General features: G+C 41.3%; 1 protein-coding gene across 12 annotated transcripts in view; it reads left to right on the forward strand.

The window, feature by feature from the left end:
- The window catches only part of FAM110B (family with sequence similarity 110 member B), a 156,165-nt gene that overhangs the window by 126,967 nt on the left and 8,077 nt on the right, over nucleotides 1–21,121 (forward strand). For 2 of the 12 annotated variants that reach the window (XM_074386664.1, XM_039464808.2), the window contains one exon: nucleotides 2,243–2,379. The exons of 9 other annotated variants lie outside the window; for them this stretch is intronic. The gene's annotated coding sequence lies outside the window, so the exon portion shown is untranslated. The remainder of the gene's footprint in view (nucleotides 1–2,242; nucleotides 2,380–21,121) is intronic. One more of the 12 variants, XM_074386667.1, reaches the window with a different exon arrangement.

The following is a 21,121-nucleotide window of genomic DNA, read 5'->3' on the forward strand; positions in this document are numbered from 1 at the left end:
TCCTCTGGAGCTTGCTTAGTTACAGTGCAGGAGACGGACAGTAAATGTAGAGTTTAGTCAGTGGCAAGTTCATGCAGAAGAATCAGCCCTGTAATAGGATGAAGCAGGATGAGACTATGAGTGCTGTATGGCTCCAGGGCTGGGGAGGTGCCATGCAAACAGGAAAGCCAGAGGCCCGTTGATCTCTGTTGTCCACACGCACCACTGTGGATGCAGCTTCAGTGGTCTCACTGATAGAACAGCATATTAATGCTGTTATTTGATGTATTCTCCTGTGGGTCTCAGAAGTTGAGTAGAGCTCATCAAAGTAAAGTATTTGTGTTTCAGTCAATATTAGTTTCCCAGATTCCAAGCATCCATATGAGAATGCTTCGTTTAGTAAGTTTTGAATCTATGAGATTTACTCCATAGTGTATGGAAAACCTGCAGTAATATTTTAAACTCATTTTTTAATTGTCTTTCCCCTTGAATTGCCCAGGGAATATGCCAGATGGCAGAAATTATATAAGTTGGGAGTCTTTATAATTAGTTTACTTTTTAAGTTAATTTTATTGTGACAATTAATATAGCTACACATTCTGCATACTATCCTGTAACCATGACTCTTTGCTTATAAAGTCCCTTTTTATAGAGTTAATGACCTCCCTTTTGTCTTTTGCCTTTTTAAAAATATACCTGGAGTCAGATTATTTTCCCAAATGTTCCAGCATTTCTGCCATATGCCTTTGAATAATATTTCATGTGTGCTCATACAGACCTGTTTCCTAGATCTCTATTCCAGGGTCATTTCTGGGCCAGTGGCTCTCGAAGCTGCTCCAACAGCTGCTGTGCTGTGGCTTATCAAGAGAATGTGGGAACCGCCTTGGGCTGCCATTCTAGATGGAATCTCCTCTTTTCTTGGATCTCTTATCTTTTTCTTTGTAGGTTTGTTCTCTCACCTTACTGAAGCACACCCTCTGTAAGCCTCCTAAGAAAAGGTACCTAGAATCTCTGCATACCACAAGTATCTTTATTCTTTTGAATCTCTGCATACCACAAGTAGTATTGAATCTCTGCATACAAGTATCTTTATTGTAACCTTCTTGAAGAAGAACCCTCTGAGCATAAAGCTGTAGGTTAATAATTATCTCTTAAAAATCATTTCCCTCAATTTTGAAGACACTAAATGCTCTTTTTAAGTACAGTGCCATTTTGATTACTGAATGTGCCCTGATTTTTCTCTAGAAGCTTTTAAAGATATTCTCTTTGTCTCTCATGCTCTGGACTTTACAGAAATTTACTTCACTGTCGATTTTTGTTTCTTCATTCTCTAGATATTCCAGCCATAGGTACTTGTGTCCCATCATCTGACTAACTTTTTGATATTATTTCTTAAACAATTTCTCCCATTCACTATCTTCTATTCCCCTTGCTTATAACTCTTATTACTTGTGTACTGAGTCTGCTGGGATGAATCCTCTAATTGTTATTATCTTTTCTTTCTTATTTTCTAACTTTTATCACTTTACTTTCTAGGAGACTTCCTTGATATTTCTTCAAACCTACCTATTGAATCTTTAATTATTTATTTAATTTCCAAAGCTTATTTTTGCCTCTTTCTGTTGTTGGGTTTTTTTAAAGAGCATTTGCTTTTTATTTTAGAGCTACAAAAACTTCACTTATTTCTGTATTTTATTTCCTAGGCCTTCGGAAGTTCTCTGCAAATGTCCTTAGCATATCTTATTTTCCTTCAGGTCGCTTTTGTTCTGTTCGATTATTTGAATAGTCTGTGGCTTTCCTGTTAGAAGTTTGGCTGCCCATTACCACTTACAAGGGAGTTCTGAAAAATCAGAGTGGAATCTCCGTGTGCGGAGGTGGGAGTTGCTGATGATGGAGTGTGCTGTATGAAATCATATGCAGAGCTGACTTTCTCCACATTAGAATCCCTAACTTCAGCAGGCGTCTCCTCCAGAGCGTACCTTCCCAGGGCTGATGAGTTTCTTCAGAGGGAAAAATAATTCCTTCCTGGAAAGTGTCCTGCTCCTGGCCTTGTGAGAGCTCAGCAGAGCGAGGAGCTAAAGGTCCCACCCTCTGAAGGCTCCCTTTACCCTAGTCCTGCTGTCTGCCTGCTTCGGCCTGCCAAGGACCCCCGGGTGCTGGCAAAGGTGGCAGGTGGTGGGGCTTGCCTCACTGCCGTATCAGGGTGGGGATTTTAGGAGCCCACCATTGCTCTGTTGGTGCTTCACAGGCTCTGTCTTTTCAGCTTTGATTCTGAGCCCACACTCCGGGCCTCTCCTGGCCCTCAGGTCCTGCTCTTTGCGGAGTGGTGCCAGGCAAATGCACTCATTTCTTCCTGGAATCTTCCTCGGACACTTCGCGTGATTGCCACTGTCCTGTGAGGTTAGTACGAACTCATCCGTACACTTTGTATGTCTCTTGTTCTTTCTGCTCGTTTTATTATTTTCATTTTAACAGGGATTTGGGAATGAAAAAAACCAAAGAGATCTTGCTACCATTCTGAACCAAAAGTAACAACATTAAGGTTACTTTTTAATCACTCACTTCCTGTAATTTTACATTATTAAAATGACAGCAGTCAGACTATTTATCTAATATTCTGGGTATGATGCTATAGTCTCCAGAACCCATTGTGCAGAAAATGCTAAATTCTGTAGTACATGAACATGATATGGTTAAGGTTTTATACAGATAGTAATTATAAATTATTTGACTAAGCATAACTTCTGCTTTATAAATACTCACCGAGAAAAAAATCTGTCAGCTATGCCAGACTTGTTTTCATAGCTGTCGTGATTTAGATTCTGAGGTACACTTCCCTATGCACACATGGAAGACAGAATAAAAGCAGATTTCTGAGTTAATTAAGAGTGTTTGTGACAGGGATTCAATTTTGTTCTATTTATATAGAAAATGTGTTTTTCGGATTCTTTACAAATGCGGAGGATAAGAAATCCATGTAGGACAAAGGTCTTCTTAATTTTATGTCTGCTTTTGTATCTTTGCGAGCCCACTTTACGCTGTTTCCCTTTTATCCATTTCTGATTATTTAATAAAAGTGTCAACCTAGTGAAGAAGGCAAAGTGGAATGCCAGGTTCCCCATTAACATCTTACTGTTCAATAGGTTGAATTAGGATTGGCCTCTATTTCACTGATTAGAGGCCATGTGTACTGGCAGAACATTGAGTACAGGATTCATTGGGTTACTTAGTGTCAACCCACTGTAAAATGATGTGTACTAGAGGGAGCTCTTGTCCCTAATGACAATGAAATTGTGAAACCCTTGGCTTCCTTGATAAGAAAGCCCGGCAGACCATTGCTAAGAGGGGTTCTAGTGGATCATTTCTTGGGTTGCACTGTCTACCAGAAATACGTCCATCTCAAAGCAAACAGATGGAACAACCGAGTTACAAATAGAGATTGGGATTCCATATTACACGCACAGGCAGCTTTTTCCACTTGACCTTTTCATTATCCTTGTTCCCAGTCCTTAAATCCCAGAAACGCTGTCATAACCCATACTCTAGTGATGTGTGGGAAGAGAGATGGAAGATAGGAAGGCTTATCCTAAACATGCCTGATGCATTATTGGGAGATGCTATAGGATGAGAAAGCCACCGTTTGCATCACTGATCCTAGAACTGATTTGCACATTTAGGTGGAACGTAAACTTGGAAGCATTGCTATTTTCAAAACTTTTCCCTTCACTCTATACACATCTCTATTTAAATGGTCATGTAAAATGTAGAATTCATGAAGGAGACTTGGGAAATGTCAACTATGGTATCTCTGATGCTAGTTCTTCTAAATAGATTGCATGATAATGGGGAGTTTTTAAAGAAAAATAATTCTATTTTCGGTAGACTAAGATGTCAGCTCTGCTCCAAATCCTTGTTCTTTGTTTTGATTTTTTAAAAATCTCTTATCAAAATATAACTTTTAAAGCACTTCAGTTTACAGTAAGAAATCATTTAAATCTAGAATTGTTCTGTTTGGATTATTATAATTGGATTATTATAATTCGTACATGAAAATGTTATTGAGGCCAGGTGGCTCATGCCTGTAATTCCAGCACTTTGGGAGGCCAGGGTGGGTGGATCAGCTTGAGCCCAGGAGTTCGAAACCAGCGTGGGCAACATGGCAAGACCCCTTCTCCACAAAAATATAAAAATTAGCTGGGCATGGTGGTGCATGCCTGTAGCCCCAGCTATTCAGAGCGCTAAGGCAGGAGGATCACTTGAGACTGGGGAGTCGAGGCTACAGTGAGCCGTGGTCCTTCCACTGCACTCCAGCCTGAGTGACAGAGAAAGGAAAAAAAAAAATTAGTGAGAAACTCTTTGAAAGAACACTATTAATGTGTTAAATTTCTTTTGTTTCTATCTCATCTTCTCAATATACCTTCAATTTAGTATCCTCACAGACATGAATCATTTCAATGATTGTACCTTATTGTCTTCGGTACTATTTAAATAACATATTTTAATCAGTGGCATATTCTGAACCATAATAATGGGAAAAGACTTTTTGTTCAAAAAGAGACTTCATTTTAAAGTTTTGAGACAATTTAGGAGACAGTCTCATCTTTGATTTTGAGGCCAAAGTTTGACCCTAGGTTATTTTCCCAATATTAGAAATGTGAGAACCTGTTTCTCCATATAAAATGTCTTATAACCTGAGAAACATGACAACTTACATTGTGATTTAACCTCTTGTGTTGTTTTTTAAAATCATGATTGTTCCTTTATTTGGGAAGTAGATTATTGTTCTCTCTCTCTCTCTCTCTCTCTCTCTCTCTCCTCCAACTGTTTCCTTTAAACTTTTTACTTTGAAATTATAGATCCACAGGAAGTTACAAAGATGATTGAAGTCTCATGTGTCACCTGGTACACTCCGATAGTCTTTTATAATGTTAGTACAGTATCAGAAAGTTGACCTTGTGTATATAGTTCATTTTATCACTTGTATAGATTTGTGTAACCACCACCACGATCAGGATCCTATTCTGTACCACAGAGATCTTGTGCTGCACAGGCATCCTCATGACTCCTCATCCTTGTCTCCTGACAACCACTACATCTGTTCTCCATCCTTCTGATTTTGAGAATGTTATATAAATGGAATCATGCAGTATGTGACGTGTGACATTGGCTTTTTTCATGCAGCTGTTCTTCAGATACCTCCCAGTCATTGAATGCCTCAATAGTTCCTTCCTTTTCATTGCTGAATGCCAGTCCTTGTATGGATAGACCATAGTTTAGTTAATCATTTGCCCATTAAGAGACATTTTGATTGCTTCTAGTTTGGGGCTATTATAAGTAAAGCTGCTCTGAACAACTGTGTCTAGTTTTTGCGTGGATGTAGTTTTCATTTCTCTGGAACAGGTGCCCAGGAGTGCAGTTCCTGGGTCCTATGGTAAGTGTATGTTTCGTTTTTTAAAGAAACTGCCAAACTATTTACCAGGTGTCTCTACCCTATTACATTGCCACTATCAAGGCATATAGTGATAGAGTTTCTCTCCATTATTGCCAGCATTTATTGGATGGTGTCTCTCTCTCTCTCTCTCTCTCTCTCTCTCTCTCTCTCTCTCTCTCTGTCTCTCTCTGTCTCTCTCTGTCTCTCTCTCTCTCTATTCTCTCTCATCTTACTTGTTCTAACAAGTTTGTAGTTATAACTCATTCATGGCTAATGATAGATTTTGATGCCTAATAATATTGACATCTTTTCACATGTTTATTTGCTTTTTATATGCCCTCTTTGTTGAAATGTCTTTTGCCCATTTTCCATTTGGATTGTTTGGTTTTTTAAAGCTGTGAGAACTCTTTATATGTTCTAGATATGAGGCTTTTGTCAGATGTATATCATGTAGATATTTTCCCCAGTCTGTTGCCTATCTTTTCATCCTTTTAACAAGGTCCTTCACAGCGAAAAAGTTCTTGTAATTTTGATCAGTCAGATTTATTCATTTTTTTCTTTCATGGATCACTCTTTTGATGTCATATCAAAGAATCCTTCATCAAGCCACAAGTCCTAAAGATTTTCTTCTTTGTTGTTTCCTAATAATAATTTTTTTGTTGTTTTACAATTGACTGTATGATTTTGTCTGAGTTAATTTTTGTTTAAGGTCTGAAGTGAAAGGTATGAGGTCAATATTCCTATTTTTGCTTATGGATATCCAATTGCTCCAGCACCATTTGTTGAAAATTCTAGTCCTTTTTCTTTTAATTGCTTTTGCACCTTTGTCAAAAATCAGTGTTTGAACTTTCGTGGGGCTCTTTTTGGGTTCTCTGTTGTGCTCCATTGATCTGTGCGTCCATCCCTCCATGATGCCACAATCTTGATATCTATAGCTAGCTAATGTCTTGAAATTGAATATACTGATTCTTTATTCATTATTCTTTTTTGAATTGTTTTAGCTATTATACCCCTTTACCTTTCCATATAAGTTTTAGAATAATCTTGTGTAAGCTTGCACCTAACTCCTGGGAGGTTTTGCTTGATATTCACTCTTCTTTCTCTCACATTTTCCTCAGCTCACTTTTTTTACATCTTCTCCTTCTTTGTTGTTTGTCTTGTCTTATGTGGTTGTCTACATAGAAAATCTCAAATAATCTATACAAAAATGTAAATTAAAAGCCCTAGAACCAAAAGGTTAGTTCAGCAATGTCACAGGATGTTAAGATCAACAGACAAAAGTCAATTGTATTTCTCACTAGAGATGAGTATGTGGAAACTCATGTTAAAAATACAATACCATTTATATTGGCTCAAAAATATAATACTTAACATATAAATCTAACAAAACACGTACAGAACTTACATGCTGAAACCTAAACAACACCGATGAAAAATATCGAAAGTAAATGGAGAGGCAGAACCCTATTTATGAACTGGAAGGTTCAACCTAGTGAAGGTGTTGGATCTCCTCCAAGTAAACAGGTTTAACACAGTACTTCCCAAAATTCCATAAAGTTTTTTTGTAGATTCTCTTTTGGTGCATTTCATTTTTACAAGAACATCTAGAATTTGCATGTGTTTGGATGGATTGACCAGGGAAGTGATTTTCTCACAATACCGAGTACTATCAGTATGTCCAATTAAAAATAACCCCTTTACTGTAAAAATATAGTTCACACCTTCTGTATGCCAGGCCCTGTGGCCAGTGCCTTCCAGCCTTTGCACCGTATCATCTTCACCACCACCCTGTGAGGAAGATGCTGTTATTATCCCGTTTAACACATGGGAAAAGAGAAGCACACAGATGGACTTCTCTTGTCCAGAGTCACAGAGCTAGAAGACACGGGAGCAGGATTCAGACGTAGACCAATGTGCGTCCTGCGTCTGCTCTGCGTTCAGTGTTCCACAGCCTCTCTGCGACCCATTAGGGGTCTCGGGGCCTTCTTTGGTTTCATCAGGGTACTCACATCAAGTGCTCTCAGGGAATCCTACTTTTTGAAAAATCACTCTAGTCCTTACATCACTTCCTTCCCTGGTACCCTGTAAGGCCGTATTTTGAGTCTCCTCAGTTTGCTATAGGATTTCAGTTTCAGTTAGATTGCTGAACCCAAGGATTACTTAGATTGTCCAGCCATAAGGGAACTTTTGATAGATACTCTGCAGGGAAAAAAAGCAAAACAAAACTATTTTTTGAGAATGTTGATTAAAAGAGCCCTTCTCATCTGTCAGAGAAGGATGACTGTAGAAGTATTTGTTTTTCACCCTGCAAGTCGGGGAAATGGATTTGGGGGTGACACATCACTTTTCTGAGGTGTCAGAGGAAGTAGGTCACATTATGCTGTTGATCATGTTTGAAAAAGCTGGCATTGAAAAATAAGAAGTTGCATTTTGAGTAGTTCTTTACCCAAAGACTAGAAATATTTTCTGAGACAAACAAAAAGTTTTATATATATTTATTCTTTTCTTCATCATTTCCCTGGAATAACTTTTCTTTTGTGGCAATTTTAGCCTGTTAAAAGGAGTCATAGGCTCTTCATAGATGTATTGGCTGCATTTATTGAAATACCTTTTCAAGTATCCTTGTAAACACAGGAACGCTTCACCTTCTGAGTTCTAGAAACCATGGAGAGTGATCCAGAATGGCTTGGTAAATAAAATAGATGAACATTTAAAAGCCTCCTCCTGCTATCTGTCTTTAGAGCTATTAAACAAAAGAGAAACATTCAATATCTTCCCTCTAGTCATCAATAAAGAAAGAAGAATGTCACAGAAGAGCTCGATCTCCTCTAGGCTAATGGAAGGGAAACCACATGAGTCAGAGAGTTGGTCTGGAGAGGCTGGCATTATACCCAGTGGTCTTTGATAGCATCTGAGTTCTGAGCCAGTGGCCTCCTGCCTCAGGGGTGCTGTGTCCTGGCGTGATTACTAAACTGTAATTGCTGGCTACATGTCTTCTAAATAATATCAAAATCTCAAAAATAAGCTGACATTTTACATACAAATATAGCATGACCTTTAGCACAGTTTAATGCAGAACCATTCAGCTCTTGATAACATTAGAAGCTGCCACTGTTCTACAGGCATCAGCCCCGCCTTTGGGGTCCTTGTTGGTGATCTTTTCGCCCAATAAATGGCTCCTACCCAATGGTTTCCTTGGCCTGGAGGAAAGGGAGGTGCTGCTGGAGGTGCTGTACACATTCTGTACCCTCTCGTACATGCTGCATGAGAAGTACATGAGGCTTGAGTCTCAGGGTGTTAAAGGCTGTGAGGGATCAGCACAGACCTGCAGCTACTAGAACAGCTAACCAAGGCAGAGCCACACCTGTGCAGGGGCTACAATGCCCACGGCTGATGGGATGCTGTGCATCCTGCTCCTTTTTTCCTTTATTTATTTATTTATTTATTTTTTGAGACAGAATTTCACTCTTGTTGCCCAGGCTGGAGTGCAATGGCAGGATCTCAGCTCACTACAATCTTTGCCTCCCGGGTTCAAATGATTCTCCTGCCTCAACCTCCCAAGTGCTGAGATTACAGGTGCCCGCCACCACGCCTGGCTAATTTTTTTGTATTTTTAGTAGAGATGGGCTTCACCACGTTGGCCAGGCTGGTCTCAAACTCCTGACCTCAGGTGATCTGCCTGCCTCGGCCTCCCAAAGTGCTGGGATTGCAGGCGTGAGCCACCACACCTAGCCCTCCCTCTTCTTTACCGTCTTTTTTTCTCAGATTTAATCTACTTATCAGAAATATTCTTGTCACTTTCTTAATATATTGCAATGATTATTTTCATGCTTAAATACTTATTACAGTTTATCTTTAAAATTCTCGCTCCATGTTCTGTCTTCATGTTCCTTTCTTCTTGCTTTGAAAATAGAAGTTTCAAAGAAACACAGAACCTATTAGAAAGGAACTTGACATTCATCGGCCTCCTCCTTCCACCCATTACAGTAATCCCCTGTAAAATTTCTTGGACAGATGGTAAGTCTGCCTCTGCACGAACCATTCCTGGGATAAAAAGCTAACTAGCACTTCTTTAAAAAGCAATGAATTCCAGTTTTGGACAGTTTGAATTGTTCAAAAATTCTTCCTTCTATTAATCTGGAAATTGCCTTTATAGTCTATGATGTTCATCTGATAATGCTTTCTCCAGTTCATTAAAAAGAACAGTAGCTAATGTACTATCATGAGCCATACTATCATAAGCACCATGGCACAGCTAAGGAACCTAAAGTTAGGGAGATAATTCTTCAAGATTGTGCAGTGGTAAATGGTGGAGCAGAGTGGGAGCTTTACATGGTCAGACCCTGGAACCTAGAACCTGTGGCCACACCAGCCCCTCCTCCTTATGGGCATAGAATTTTCCCTTAGAAGCCAACCATAGAATCTCCCCCATCTCTGCTCTGAATTGTGCAATCTGTTCTGTGGAATGTGTGTGAATACCTGAGCATGCCACAAAAACAGAGACTCTTGTCTCTTCCATTCATGTCAGTACCTCTAGAACTAGGAACAGTGCCTGGCATGAGTATGAATTGAATGACTGAATCCCTTCCTTAGCATTATATTACTCTATGAATTCTTAGCTGTTTTCCCCTAGGATCTCCGTTTCCTTGTTGATAAACTGCAAATTCATAGAAGCAGTACTTCCTTCCTCTGTCTTATAGAGGATGAAATTATCACTCGTCAGATGATTTGCTTTTGGCAGGAGATGTCTAGCAAATGGAGAGTTATAGCAACCTGTCCCTATTAGGTTTTGCCTCCATGACCATGAGACCATTGTTTACACACCAGCTGTCTAAGAACATTCCCACAACGGTGTCACTGTCTTCCTTTTTATGCTCTCTGCCCTGCGCTCACCTTCAGCCTCCAACAGCAACACACATAGGCACAAGCACCAACCCACAGCAGCTCTCTTCCACTGCCACACCTTTAGAACCCTTACTATTTCAAAAGACCTTCTCCTCTGACACCACTGACCAGTTAAGAAAAATCCCATACAACCTCCTGACACATATAAGCCATTATTCTCTGTGTTAAAGTTTTTGGTCACATTTTAATCCCATTCTCAGTGCATTCATGTAAAGTCTTTCCTGCATCACATGCATTTTTCTTCTGTTGTGTCATTCCCAACTTGCTGCCTTTTTTTTTTTTTCTCTCTGTTGCCCAGGTGGAGTGCAGTGGCATAATCATAGCTTACTGCAGCCTCAAACTCCTGGCCTCAAGCATTCCTCCTGCCTCAGCCTCCCCATTCGCTGGGATTCCAGTCATGAGCCACTGCTCCCAGCCCATGCTGCTGTTTTTGCCATTGTAAAATAAATATTCTCTCTTGACTCTGCTTACCAACCTTCAGCTATAACCTGTTTTTCAAACTCATGAAACAAGCCACCCATATCACCGTCTCCTGTTTCATTCTCCCCCTCTCTCCTGAAACCCTGCCAACCACTTTAACCAAAACTCTTGTTATCAAAGTCAACAGTAATTTCCACCTTAGTAAGTCCTTGCTTTGCTTTGCTTTTCAGCACCCAGTCTTGTCATACTGCATCCTATATTGATGGATTGATTGGTTGATTGATTGCAATATATGTGAGTTCCACAGTGTTTATTTTGTTCACTGCCTGGCACATTTGCAGATGATCAGTATGTGCTGAATGAACAAATACCTCTAGTGGTGGTGTCCTGCCTTCTAGTTCTTCTGCCTATGTAAACTTGATTAAACAGGTCCCCTTTGGGGTCGTTCCCTTGAGGGCAGAGCTTGGGGGAAGTGTATTGTGTGGATCTGCCTGGTTGAAGGATCTGTCCCCAGAGATGGGCTCAGGCTTCACCAAGATAGGCTGATTTTTATCTAATCAGGTCATGACTAGATTGTTAGTTTTCTATTGCTCAGGAACTATTCTGATTTCCTTAGAAATATGTTAGAATACTTATTTTCCATGAAGGAGGATGTCATCACATTTTGAGAGCCCCTTGGAGAATCTCACCAAACAAAGAGCTTTTATTGTCACTGCCTCATATTGGATTCATGGGGCCTATTTTTTATATTTTATGAATGCCTCTCCTCACAAAGTTTTCACATCATCTTCCTGCCTCTCACTCCCCCTCACTGATGTAGCCTCTGGCACAGCAAGTACTCCTAACCACGGCTTCTCCCTGTAGTAGGTACACACTCTCCCACCGTAGCAGGAAGGAGTTTTGCTGTGAAAGCCTGGGGCTTGGCATCATATAGGCTGGGGGTGGTGAGGTGGGCGCTGGCCGATATTCTTCCTTTTTTCTTTCTTGGCTGATGTCCAGGTCTGGCCCCTCTTCAGTCATTGTGGCTATAGATGTTTCCGTGACCATCCAGAGCAGTCTTGGGGCACAGACTTAGAGTATAGACAGCCCAATGTGGACAGCAGCTCCTTCAGCTCACTGACTGCAGGCAAGCCACTGAAACCCTCCGCGCCTCCGCTTCCCCTTCTGTCACGTGGGAGAATGATAGACACTGGGCAGGGCTGGTAAATAGAAGATATCCACCCTGCCTAGTCCAATGGGTGACAGACACCCAACAAATGATGGCTGCTGTGTTCCTCTTCTTAAATTGAAGGTGCTTGTGCCCAGAATCAAAAGCTTACGAGACCATGAGGCACAAACATCAGCAACTACCTTTCACTGCAAGCAAAATTATACTCTTGTTAAAACATAGGAGAAAACATTTCTCACTCAACAACAACAAAGCTAGAGACTGAGAATAAAAGAACTGTTTCTAAAAGCCAACTCCCTTTTTCACTTTGGGGATTCATTTTTCTTTAGTAAACAGGTATGAGAAGCTTAAATGTTAATCAAGATAGAAGCAGGTGTTACCATTTTAACAAGAAAGCATGATGGAATCATGTCAAAAAAGTACATTCTATTTTAACGTATATTGAAGGCAGAGTTTTCGTATCTAATGAAAGATGTGTTTTGCCCACCCAGCAATGTCTGTGATGTTTTAAAGTATTGGTCAGATTACTTTTAATGTCGGTTTTAGATTATTATAATCCTTAGCCTTGTAAGTGAGCTCATTTTTTTTTTCTTTTTGACAGCAGGCATGAGTGGGGAGGTGGGTAAGTGAACAAAACCGTATTCACAATACATTAGGTGAAGTTTTTAGATTTTTATTTTTTTATCTTGGGGCAAAGACGCATCCTGAGCTAAACACATGTCACACGAAAATCTCTACGAGAGATTCTAAACTGCTGTGCTGGGCAGGCAGGAGCCAGGCAGCTGCTCTCAGGTGTCCCGTCCTTGGGAATGAAGGTCATTACCACCACTCCCCACTCAGGAATGAGGACTATAAGGCAGGAGCTTGGGAGGAAGGAAGGGAGTCCGAATGAGAGGTCAGAAAAGGCTTCCCTGTAGCTTGGTTGACTCTTTTTTCAGCTTGGAAGACTCAAGGAGGGCAGGGGATTCCAGGGGAAAGCATGGAATGTGGAAGCTGGCATCAAAGAGCCTGGGAAGGAGGAGGGAGTCTTGGTTGGAGGAGGCTGAATAGAGAGGACAGAGCCTGTGACCACAGACCCAGATCCTTCTAACACAGTCTCTCCTGTGCCTCCTAAGGGAGTGCCTACCTTCAGGCACGGCTGGACCCAACCCAGCTCTGCCTAGCAGGACCCAAGCCTGCTGCTTTCCTTCCAAGGAGCCCAGTGGCAGAGCTGAAATGGGCCTGGACAAGGTGGATGAACTTACTAGTCAATGCTGAGCTTCCTGTCACTTGAACCCAAACATGATATTTCAAGTGCAAATTGTGATGAAGCCTTACCTTTAACATTTTAGACTTGAAAATAATTTTATGTAAGAAGTGTTAAGAGCTAGAAAGATGAAAATATGTGCTGCAAGAAATAGGTGTCTATCTTCTTACATGTCTTATTTTGAAGATTTATTTATCCCGCAGTTCAGTCTGAATCCATAGAAATGAAAAATAAGCTGTTCTTTTCAGAGTGTACTTAAGGCAAAGAACTAATTGTTCTAACTGCTATACTAAGAACTCTTCAAGAGATGGAAAATAATTCTCGGTGTTTCTTGACAAATGAGATCAACAATATTCATTATTTTTTTAAGTGACCTTACTGTTTCCGCTGTAAAATTCTACCTTGTATTGATTTCCTTTTGCACCTTATTCGTGCTGTAAGCACAGATCAGTGCTAATGTGTGTGTTAGGTTGTAAATAAATGGTCTCTGTGTATTTGCCTTCAGTTACACTGTAATTTCCAGTCAAAAAGAGGTGCTTTGAGTATCGTTTCAAATACATAAACATTCTCAACTTCACTTCCCGAGATTTTATCTGACATTTTCTTTGGACCTTTACAATCCGAAAGGGTGTGCTAGATACTCTACGAAATGTGCAGTATTTTAGTTGAGCTCAGTTAACATTTGAATGAATGCATACTATGTGCACAGCTGAGGACTTTAGTAAAAACAGCAGTAAAATTGGGTGATCTCTGCTCTCCACATGCTCTGTGCAGTAAGATAGAATGAAGCCACAGTCTTATGTTGCTTACTGTTCTTTTTCACATATTTTTCATTATTTTCATCGAAGTTCAGCCAACTTTGATAGATCTGCAGTCAGTAGCATAAAGAAGGAAAATTTAAAATGAACAAAACCCAATTTATAAACCTTTTAACCTTTTGTGCATTTAAGCTATTAACAAGTAGCATGGATATTTGATTTAACAAAAATCAAGATTTTTTTTCCTCCTTCACCCTCTGGAGGAAGCTGGAATTAATACTAAGCAATGAATGGCCAAAAGAGTAGATTTTAAGAAGTCAAATATAATTTGTGTGGGTGCCTGAGCCATATTCCTTTAATATAAAGCATTTAAAAATGCATTTGGTACTTCATACATATCTCTTTAAGAGCTGAAACAACACTGTGACAAGATGGGGTGGACCATACCATCCTTGTACCCACTTCAGTATGAAGCCCTCGCCCCTCCATAGCCAAACGTCTTAGACAACCTCTTTAGTGTCTCTGGACATCAGTTTCCTCATCTGTAAAATAGTGATAACAACACGTGATGTAGAGATACTCACAGGATGAAACTTAAAAATTTGTGAAAGGCATGATTACAATTCTGGGGACATCCTATGTGCTTAGTAAGAAATGATCATTATTAATGGGACATTAACACAGTTCCAGGGACACTGTATGTGCTTCATAGTAAAGGATCATTGCTAACAGGTAACTTTTTAACATAATTTAGGTAGCAGTTTATCTAATATGCTCACAGAGGAGTTCCGCCAAAATACTGCTTTTTCTCCCGTCAAGTTTAGATATTTCATAATTTTATTATAACACACATTTTATTTCAGAGTAAATATCATCTTCTGCCCTAAGGCTATTTATTAGACATTAAAAATTTTTCAAAAATTAATGTTCTATGTATATTGACACAGTAAACTTTCTTAATCATTTGTGCTAGATTTGCCCTGGAGTACAAGTTTACACAGCTAAAAGAGAAACCAGTAACATGCAAAGCTCAGGTGCTTAAAATCGTCCTTGGTAGAGCGCTGGGCATGGCTCCTCAGATCCACACCACCCTGGCTTCTGGTCTGAGCTCTCTCTGCTGCTCACCAGTACTCACCCTTCCCTCTATACAAGAGGATCAGACCGCCTATTAACGAGGCTCGCTGAGATGAGGTGTGGGAACTCACAGCACAGTGCCTCGTGAACTACAGGAGTTAACCACCAGAGTTTACAATCGCTGAGTTCATTGAGTTGTTATTACTGCTGGGCAAGGTGTGCTTGGTTCACCCAAAACGGGGAACCCACTAACCCGCAGACTCACAGTAACCAGCAAGTCTTATAAACTCTGTGACTGGAGACTAGTCTGTAAAAAATGGCAGTTGTCCCTTGAACTCCACATTCATTTAATATTAGGTCATGGCCTCACACATCGTCACAGCTGAACATGAAGCCCCGTAAAGCTCTCCACAGGAGAGGAAACACTGGCAGAAAAGGGGATCATTTTATATTTGTTTGGATAGGGCAGGCATTCTTATTGGATTTGCATTAGGAATTCTAGTAGCCCTGCTTTTTAATTACTTACAGTCGTTTTCATTAAGCAAGTCATTATATTTCCAGGTGATTCTTGGCATTGGTTATGCACAGCATTGATTTCTGTAATCCCAGGTTAAAGGCAAGTCTCTCCCTCACTGATGCAAGTTGGGGCCTCTTATAACAACACTTTCCTTACCTTAGGCCAAGGAAGAATGTTAAACTGGAAATGCGAATTTTCTTCTGACTCTCTGTTTCATTATAGCTGTCTTAAATAGGAGGAAAACATTTTAAAAGAAACTTCTGACATTTTTGTTAATGGCTTTACTTAAAAATGAAAATGAAGCATGTGGACGACTTCTCTAAATGACCTTGGAGAATGGTATTGAAGTAAAGAATCTGTCATGGATTGAGATTTGACCTGCTGTTTTTCTCCTACCACCAACTTTAGGTTTGATTTCATTTGTAATAATGGCTTTATTGTTTACCGTAGCCTGTTTCACTCACATAACTGTTTGCTTTGAAATTTGAAACCACATATTTTCTCTGTAACTCAAAATGGGGTCATACAAGTGACCTTTTAGCCTGAAACTGCATGGTCAATCCTCTTTGACAGGCTCTATTAGTTGAGAGTAATGGAATCATTTTAAGACAAAAGATCATTCATTTACCATAAAGCTTGAAATCTAATGATGGTGATTATCAGTGCCAAGTTGCAGACACTGGGGACAGCATTTAATAGTAGTTTACATTGGCTGGGCATGGTGGCTCATGCCTGCAGTCCCACTTTGGGAGGGTCAGGATGGGTGGATCACTTGAGGTCAGGAGTTCGAGACCAGCCTGGCCAACATGGTGAAACCCCATCTGTACTAAAAATACCAAAAATTAGCCAGGCACAGTAGCAGGCACCTGTAATCCCAGCTACTGAGGAGACTGAGACAGGAGAATTGCTTGAACCCGGAAGGCGGAGGTTGCAGTGAGCCGAGATCATGCCATTCCACTTCAGCCTGGGCAATACAGTAAGACTCTGTCTCAAAAAATAACGATAATAATAGCTTACATTTACTGAACAAATTCTGGGCTGAGCTCCTCACTGAGCACTTTTAGGTGCCACCTCAAGGAATTGTCACCTCAGCCAATGAAATGTAGGATTCATGGCTATCAGTGTTCCATAAATTAGGAAACTCCAGTACACCAGCTGGAAGAACTTGCTGGGGGTCAATCGTCCTGTGTTCTTTTTCCATCCCCTAAGCATTTGCCCCACTGACTTCTCATTTCTATGCCTAGATGAAATCTCAGACAGGACCTGCAGCCTTTTCAGTTCACCTTCAATAATTTAGAGGCCCAGATCAGTTTCAGGCATGGAAAAGTGCTGCCTCACATCAAGATCAAAACTCCACCTCTGGTCCAGTTAAATTGGTTTCTCTTCTCCCGGCTCAGACCCGCATTGGCTTGGAGACCCTGTGAAGAAGTGGACTTAGCAAACATCGTTTTCCCCCCTTTCCTTGTTCCAGCTCCTCTCCTGCTCCTTATCACGTGGCTCTTCCACCCACATGGGTGCGTAATAAGCAACGGATGGGCAGAGCATTCAGTGGAGGTGACAGGGTTTCTCTCCTTGGCTCTTGCAGCAGAAATCGATGTCCTCTGGGCATGGCACGTTTCAGAGCTGCTTCTCTCTGGGAGCTTTTGGTTCCCTGCAGGCAGCTACACCTTTCCCCCAGCTAGTGGGTGCCCCCAGCCTTCTCAGAGGACGGCTGTGGGCGGACATTTTCTCTGTCAGTCTCCTTTGAGAAGACTCCTTTGAGAATACTCCCAGACCGCCTTTCTCCGGCACATGCGGGCTAAACAAACCCTCATCCTTGTGCCCGTGGAAAGGCAGCTTCATCCTGCCTGGGTGGTCTAGTTAGAGAGTCCATTACGTACTCTGCCCTTAGACTTCCCAGACTGGAGGTATAAGCCATTTCCCAGGCTCCTCAGCTCCAAGGGACCTGGGTTGGGCTTTTTGGGTGCCCCTGAATTCAACCCTAGCCAGTGTGAGATGAGAGGAGGCTATAGCCACCACTGTGTACCTGGGCACTGAATGAAGGGCTTTAGACTGGCCTGATGCTGTTCTCCTGAGAAAAAGCTACTCCCATTCTAGTAGACTTGCCAGCCTGCCTTGCCCACCTGACATCATGAGAAATCTTTGTGGGTAACAAACTGTACCCAGTCCACTCCCTCCTGACTTACCACTTGGAGGATCCTGCCACAACATAGTGCATATTCACTTACATCAAAATAACATGCCTGTGCGTGTTTTGTGCTGCTGCACTGGTGTCCCTCAGCACACCTCAGGAGCGCCGCGGGGGTGGGCATTCCTTGATCTGTATCTGTAAAAGCTTCGGAAGGTAAAAGTCGGCCTTCCCTGCATCTCTCTGCTTGGTTCAACATTTGCTTCCCCTCCTTTGGTTGTATAGAGTAGATGTGTCAAAAGAAACAGGACTTTTAAAGGTTGCTGCAAAAGTGAAGAAATTATGTACTCATCTTATGGAAAAAATTAAAGTGCCTAATTAAAACAAAATAATGGGAACCTAGAGCAAGGAGATACTTCATTAAATAACACTGGGAGGCCCACTCCAGTCAGCTGAAAGAACAGGCTAAGATATGACTAGAATACTGGAATCAGAAGTTTAAATGTTATTAGAAAAAGTCTGTGGTTTGAAAGAATTTATAACGTGATAGTGTTTTTGTCAAGAAAATTATTTTACTTGCAATCCAGAGCTGATTGCTGATGGCAATAGCAAGGTCAGAAAGAGAAGATTCAGCCGTCAAAATTATAGATGGTGAGGGATTTCACCATGGAGATAAGAAAGAAAAAGACACATCATTCAGTAACTGGAAGAGTGCAAGTCCTGAAAGGATGGTGGTTTTGACTTAATGTTTCCAGATGGTTGGCCCTCTGATTTCATACTTGCTGTCCAATTTATAGTGTGTGAAGTCAGTCTTTTTTGGAACATGGCTTTTACTCCTCCATTCACTCTTTCACTTTTCTCCTTTACTTTTGGATGCTTTACAAGTTATGCTCACAGTATAAAAGGGGCTAATGAAAATGGTGATGTGCTTGGAAGAGAAGGAAAAAGGGAAGATGTTGAAAAGGATAGCATATCTTATTGATTAAAATGAATAAATGAATGTCTAAATAAAATGGGTAAATAAAGGAAGCAATGGAATGGCATTGCTGTTGGTTAAAAATGGCTCAGGCAGAGGGAGCAGCAGAAATGGACACAGTGGGTGTGGAGCAACCACCGTAGTTGTAGTTCTGCTTGACTTACGCCGAGGGTACAGAGGAAGAAGGGAGCAAGGATTGGAGAGGAGAGTGTATACTTCCCACCAACCACTTCTCCTAGTCAAGTGGCAGCCGGAAATGACTCATCCTCAACATGGACCTCCTCACCCTCCGCATCCTGTCTGTCTCCCAGTTCGGCCTAGTGTGCCTCTTTTTTTTTTTTTTTTTTTTATTTTAATACGGAGTCTTATACTGTCACCTAGCCTGGAGTGCAGTGGCACAAACTCAGCTCACTGCAACCTCCACCTCCCAAGTTCAAGTGATTATCCTGCCTCGGCCTCCCAAGTAGCTGGGACTACAGGCATGTGTCACCACCCACAGCTAATTTTTTGTATTTTAGTAGAGACAGGGTTTTACCATGTTAGGCAGACTGGTCTCAGTCTCCTGACCTCATGATCCACCCACATGGCCTCCCAAAGTGGGATTATAGGCATGAGCCACCGTGTCTGACCGTGCCTCTTTTTTTTCTTTTCGAGATGGAGTTTCACTCTTGTTACCCAGGCTGGAGTGCAATGGTGCGATCTCAGCTCACCGCAACCTCCGCCTCCTGGGTTCAGGCAATTCTCCTGCCTCAGCCTCCTGAGTAGCTGGGATCACAGGCACGCGCCACCATGCCCAGCTAATTTTTTGTATTTTTAGTAGAGATGGGGTTTCACCATGTTGGCCAGGATGATCTCGATCTCTTGACCTCGTGATCCACCCTCCTCGGCCTCCCAAAGTGCTGGGATTACAGGCTTGAGCCACTGCGCCCAGCCTGCCTCTTAAACATCCCTTGAAACTGTCCACTGTTTTCTTCATCCTAAAGTCACCCTCCTGGAAAGAGTGAAGTGAATGAAAATGCCTGTGTGCTTTTATTTAACCCACTCAAAAAACCCTAAAGAGCTAGGTACTATTGCTATTCCCATTTTCCAGATGAGAAATCTGAGACGCAAGAAGATAAAGTGACCTGCCCAAGGTTACTCAACCATTATGGGGCAGAACCATAGGCAGTACCATACTGGCCAGTGCACAGAGCCCAGCTGCCATGTCCCCTCCCCTAGAAAGCTCTGACCCATCTCTCTGCAGCCACACAAAGTCCCTACTCATCCTGTCCCCATACTGCAGCCGAAGGATTTTTTTTAAAATACAAATATGACATTGTCACTAATGCTCAATTACCTCATAAAGTCCAAAGTCATCTGCCCTTCCCCTACACCTAGTTGGCCTCTGACCGCTGTCCCCTAGCACTCCATACTAGCCATTGGAGTGTCTTGAATGTACCATGAACTCAGAAGCTGCCCTGATGAGGGATGCCCTTGCCTCCTGGGCCTTTACTGCAGTTCGTCTCCTCCCTACCCTTCCCTTCCCTTCAAGTTCTTTGCCTCAGTCCTGCCAAATTTGTTTTCTACATCATTCATTCAATTCACATTTATCAAATGCATTTTGAATTTTTTTAAGTTCAGGATTTTTCTACTTCTTTACGTCTTACACATGATTGTTCCACCAATAGGTACTAATTGATTGAACACAGCCTTAATTCGGTCAGCACTAAGTGCATTTCTCTTACATTTGTAAAGAATCCAAAAGTTAACATTGCCATGGGAAACTGCATTTTTACTTCAAAGACAAGGATGTGACCCTGTTCTTAAAAGGGAAGCCTAGAGTATAGATATGAGAGTGATCGCCAGGCGCGGTGGCTCATGCCTGTAATCCCAGCACTTTGGGAGGCCAAGGCGGGTGGATCACGAGGTCAAGAGATCGAGACCATCCTGGTCAACATGGTGAAACCCCTTCTCTACTAAAAATACAAAAAAAAATTAGCAGGGCATGGTGGCGCATGCCTGTAATCCCAGCTACTCAGGAGGCTGAGGCAGGAGAATTGCCTGAACCCAGGAGGCGGAGGTTGCGGAGAGCCGAGATTGCGCCATTGCACTCCAGCCTGGGTAACAAGAGCAAAACTCCATCTCAAAAAAAAAAAAAAAAAAAAAAAAAGATATGAGAGTAATAGAGTCAAGCTGTAACCTGATGCTAAAAGTCAGTAAGCACAAATACCATTACCAGAAAAATCAAAAAGCAGTGTTCCAGAGAACAGTTTTACACATATTGTAAACGTTTTGTTATCTGGTATGTTAGGAAACTAGAAGAATCAGTTCTAGAATTCTTAATAACTTCAAAGGTAAATTGCTTCTTTAATTTGCTCCCAAGAATGTTTGAGCTGAAGACATTTTTCAGCTCACCAGACTCAACACATTTATTTTTATAGATAAGAAAATCGAGACACTGAAATGTTAGGTGACTTAGAGCTGAATTACTCAGGCTTGCTCTTGAATAGTGTTACCCGCCTTTTCCTGTTGTAAGATAC

Source organism: Saimiri boliviensis, chromosome 15, assembly GCF_048565385.1.
Source record: "Saimiri boliviensis isolate mSaiBol1 chromosome 15, mSaiBol1.pri, whole genome shotgun sequence".
Classification (NCBI taxonomy): Eukaryota; Metazoa; Chordata; class Mammalia; order Primates; family Cebidae; genus Saimiri; species Saimiri boliviensis.